Below are 5,332 nucleotides of genomic sequence, written 5' to 3'. Positions count from 1 at the left end.
AGTCGTGTTACGAATCTTACAAGGATTCTAACATTACTCCTGATGCTTATATACTTTATTGTCTTGTTCTATAATTAGTATAGTGTCCAGTTGTATGATTATGGAATATTGTATGTTATATATTGTAGCATGCTGTAGTGTGCCTGAGTTGCATTATATTGTATGAGGCTTTTTGCAAGTTAATTCCTGTTGGTTTCTCCGTGTGGGGGGATGACCATATTTGGATGTGGCCAGTGTGGGAACTTGATGTCAAGCGAGTGTTTATAGTTCAACCTTGATTAATTCTTATTATTGTTTGCCAGTAAATTATATTGAGTAATGTAACAATATTATATACTCTTAAGATTAATAATGATTTGAATATTAGTACTACATTTTGTTAGTAAAATTTTCACAATAGTTTATGTGGATGTTTAGTTGATATTTGTGGTAGGACGCCTGCCCTGGGAACAGACGCTTTGTCAGAGGCGTGGCAGCGTTGATCGAGAGGAGACTATGTTTTTAAGTTAAGTCAGTGGTTATTGTTATTTTAGCTAAATACTCTGTTAATTCTCTGGGTAGATGATTGTGTAATTATCCCATTTATTAATTCATGTGCTGGTGATTATGGTCATTCCTCAATAAGGATTTCTATTTATATTCCTGCATGCTAAAGAATATTTCTGGCTATTATCTTTACCATTTAATTGTTATGTTTGTCACTCTTAGCGTATTTACATTGTTTTCCCAATTTATGCAGTGTTTTCTTCACCCCCCTAGACACCAGTTGGCAAGGCCGATTTTTTCATATACAGTACTTTGATCACTGTGGGAAAAGAACCGTACTAAGTCTCAAGGGTTGTAACAAATGAGAGCCACTGTCCGGAAGCTTTAAAATTAATTCCCTGTAATGTATGTACAATTGACAGTGCTAATTATTATTAGCAATTGCCTACTTTTTTTTTTTTTGAGATATATACAAGAGTTGTTACATTCTTGTACAGCCACTAGTACGCGTAGCGTTTCGGGCAGGTCCCTGGAATACGATCCCCTGCCGCGAAGAATCGTTTTTTCATCCAAGTACACATTTTACTGTTGCGTTAAACAGAGGCTACAGTTAAGGAATTGCGCCCAGTAAATCCTCCCCGGCCAGGATACGAACCCATGACATAGCGCTCGCGGAACGCTAGGCGAGTGTCTTACCACTACACCACGGTACCACTACACCTAGGTACTCTGTGATTATCTATTGACACCTAATCAAGCCGTGTGCAAAATTTCTATGTCAATCTGAGCTGCTGTGAAAACTTCTCAACGCTTCACGATTTGAGGTAATTGTTCAGCTTGTGCCAGGGGCCAAGCATAATTTTCAGTGTTGTTACAGGTGTTAAGTTGTGATAATTAAGCCAACCATGGAGGATCAGATTGCTGTGCATGTAAAGCAACCAAATTCTGGTAAAATTAAAGACTTGAGGAAGTTTGGTTTGTTATTGCTCTCTGATAAATTGAGCCTAGCAGTTTCCAGTAAAATGTTGAAGGCTCAAGTGTTAAGAGTTATTGTCACACACTTGGTGGAGGAGGAAAGACTTGACGAGGAGTGTTTAGGAGAGTTAGAAGAAGAGTCAAGTGACAAGGTGGCAATCTTAAAGTTGGAGAGGGAGACTAAATTAGAAATGGCTAGGCTGGAAGCAGAGGTTGGAGTTGCAGAACCAGCAAAAACTCCTTGAGTTGGAGGCTCAGTTACGACTAGCAGAGCAACAAAATAAACAAACCGAGCAGCAGACTAAACAATTAGAAATTCAGCAGAGTATGGCTGAAAATAATAACAGGTTGGAACAGCAGAGAATTGCGGCAGGGCTAGGTAACACTAGTAATAATCCAGAGAGTACAAATAGTTCTTTCAAGTACAGTAAACATGTAGATTTACCTAAGTTTAATGAAGAAGATCCAGAAATATTTTTCTTGCATTTTAAGAAATTAGCAGTCAGCATGAACTGGCCTGTAGATCAATGGGTTAGCATTTTACAAGGACAATTTAAGGGTAAAGCTCAAGAGGTATTTGCATCTTTGCCTGCTGAGAATTCTTTCGATTTTAAATTTGTTCAACAAAGTATTTTAAATGCATACCAGCAGATCCCAGAGGCACATAGAATAAAATTCAGAGGCTTAAAAAGAGCACATGACCAGACTATTTCTGACTTTGTACGAGTTAAATTAAATCACTAACAGATGGATTAAAGCACTTAATATTACAGAGTTTGAGACTTTGAGAGACCTCATAGTAACTGAGGAAGAATTGGGATGTCTACCAGAGAAATTAGCTTTGTTTATGGCTGAAAATAAACAAACCACTGATCTTATAAAACTAGCCAAGCTAGCTGATGAGCATGAATTACTTACTAAAGTGCCTTTTAGAGCACCAATTAATCATTTTAATGCTAAAACTAATCATTATGCTCTTAAAAATCATGTTTTCCAGACTCGACCAGCTACCTCACCTTCTTCCCTTAACCCTTCTCCTGTAAAGTCTAAATCTGAGAAACAACAGACAGGGTTGTCAACCTCAAGTAATGTAGTGATTAAGCCTGTAGTTGGTTCGGCTGTTTCGACCACTAGCAGATATTGCACGCATTGCAGGAGAAGAGGTCATGTGGTAAATTCCTGTTATGCTTTGCACCCTGAGTTGAGACCAACTGGTCTTATTGTGAGTAGGGATTTGCAAACCTTTAATGCCAATGTTGCTCCAGTCACGCCCATGTGGATGACTAATTTTGATCCATACCTACATTCGGGAACCCTATTATGTACTAGTGGAACCTGGAAACCAGTTCAGTTGTTAAGGGACACTGGTGCTTCCCAGTCTTTAATTTCTCGCCGTGTTCTTACTGATGTTAGCACAGAAGACACTGGAAAGTTAGTGTTATTGGGACTTGGAGGTCATATCCAGCGTGTACCATTAATTAAGGTTAACCTGAATTCTTCTATTACACCAGGTTGGTGCACTGTAGCAGTCAGTGAGCAGTTGCCCATTCCTGGGATTGATATCATTGTAGGTAATGATTTTGACAAGTATCAAGTTAGTGGGACCGATTGTCCTGTTATGTTTACCAAACTTAGTGCAGTACTGGCTCAACCAGATGTGAATGATGGTGTCATTTATCCAGCATGTGTTGTGACCAGATCCATGGGTAAGCAGAATATGGTAAGTCCTGCTACTACCAAGGTGGATGTTCTCGAGGCCAGGACCCCTTCAGACAGGGAGGTGGAGGTGGACCGTGAAGATACATTTTTAGCTCACGTGGATGTCGAGAGTGAGGCCGGTGCCAAAGCCCTAATTTATTCTGACCAAGATGGTCTGGAAGAGGTGGCCCAGGTACCAGTTCCTTGCCCGCTCGCTCCAGTTGTAGAGTTCCAGGCTTTGCATAAGTTACAGAGTACTGATCCCAGTCTAGCTGAGTGTTATGCAGAAGCAGCCGACTCCATTGATACTTTGGAGGAGAGGAGACTACGGGTTGTTATTTCAAGGATCTATGTCTGATGAGAAGATGGAGTCCATCAGGAACTCCCTCATCAGATGATTGTGAGTCTAAAACCTAACTCGTTGTGCCAACAGAGTATAGGGAGCAGGTATTGCAAGCTGCCCATGATGACCTGATGGGAGGCCATCAAGGCATTACCAGTATGTATCATAAGATCTGTAAATTTTTCTATTGACCAAAACTTAAAAAAGATGTGGTCAGATATTGCCACAATTGTGTTGTGTGTCAAACTGTTGGTAAGCCTAATCAGACTGTGCCACGAGCACCATTATACCCTATTGTAGTGCCAGAGGAGCCTTTTACTCATGTGGCACTGGATTGTGTCGGACCTTTACCCCGTACCAAATCCGGAAGCATGTATATGTTTACAATTTTATGTATGACCACCAGGTTTCCTGAAGCATATGCATTACGTAACATTAGAGCTTCTACCATTATAAGGCAGTTGGAACGATTGTTCTTACTATTTGGTATGCCCCGTATAATTCAAACTGATAATGGGAGTAATTTTTGTTCCAACACCTTTAAACATTTTTGTAATTCATTTGGTATTCAGCATAATTTGTCCAGTCCTTACCATCCTCAGAGTGAAGGGGAATCGAGCGGTTCCTCCAAACTCTCAAGAAAATGTTGAAAGCAACTGGGGAAGATTCACCCAGACACTGGGATGATAATTTACCATTTAAAATAATAATAATAATAATAATTTTTATTTAGGTAAAGGTACATACATAAAGAGATTTTACAAAGTTTGTTGGCTTTATAGATAGAGCTAGTACATACTGTTACGGCCCTCTCGAGACGCAACGGGGTTCTTACTCTGATGTTGTTAGAGGAAGTTGTATCCGACCCCAAGCCAGTAGTGGCTTTCAAGGGATGTGATCCATGACGCAAGTAACTTAAAGGGGGAAGGGAAAGAAAGTTAAGAACTTAAGATTATAATTCACCATCACCAAATAAATAAATAAGATATAAAGGAGTGCACAGGGGGAGGGTATAAACACTTATTTTACAGGGGAAATGCACTGTAGTCTTCTGCTGAAGACTATGGATCCTCGCTCTCGGTGCTAAATCCTCGGTGCTTCTTCGTGGCCTCACAACGAATCCTCTAGGAAGCTGAGCCTACCCTGGCCACAGGTCAGCCAAAACACAGGTCCACTGGGGGCACCGCCGTGGAGGCCGTCAACCACACGTCCAGCAAGTCTGCTGGCAGGTTCCGGATCAGCAAGGCTGGTCAGGCCACTCCACGAACGATATAAGGGTAATGCCCTAGACAGGAGCCTCGTGTGATATCACCAATCACTCTCCTGTCCCCAATACCCCAGTGGATGATCGTCTCCAACAGTCGGTCCCGGGTAATCCTTTTACTGCCACTCCACTGGCAGGGTAACACACCACAGTGTTCTTCCGGGGGGACGACTTCACAACTGCTGCAGCAAAGTACAAGGTATGGAGACGGCTGCCTCGGGTAGACTGACTCAGCTTCCATCACAGCAGTCCCAGGTCGACTCTGTAAACAGACACGTCATCAATAACTGGGACACACTAAGGCACCTCACTTACAGGCTCAGACACAAACGCCCACCTATCCACTCCATAGATGGCGCTGGTGTCTGAGCACCACCTCACCAGAGGTCAGCAGCGGCTGTGTTGAGTGCTGCACAGGACTGGAAACTGGCCCTTGTGGCCAATCTGCGTCGTCCTCACCAGGTGTCGTCGTCCGTTTGGAGGGGGTTTCGGGAGCTGACCCACAGATGGCGCGGTTGTCACTGCTCCGGGCTCGGACGCTGGATCCGGGTTCATAACACCTCCCC

The sequence above is a fragment of the Procambarus clarkii genome, chromosome 55, assembly GCF_040958095.1.
Source record: "Procambarus clarkii isolate CNS0578487 chromosome 55, FALCON_Pclarkii_2.0, whole genome shotgun sequence".
NCBI lineage: Eukaryota > Metazoa > Arthropoda > Malacostraca > Decapoda > Cambaridae > Procambarus > Procambarus clarkii.
The sequence above is the reverse complement of the archived record's forward strand: the minus strand, read 5'-3'. Positions refer to the sequence as shown.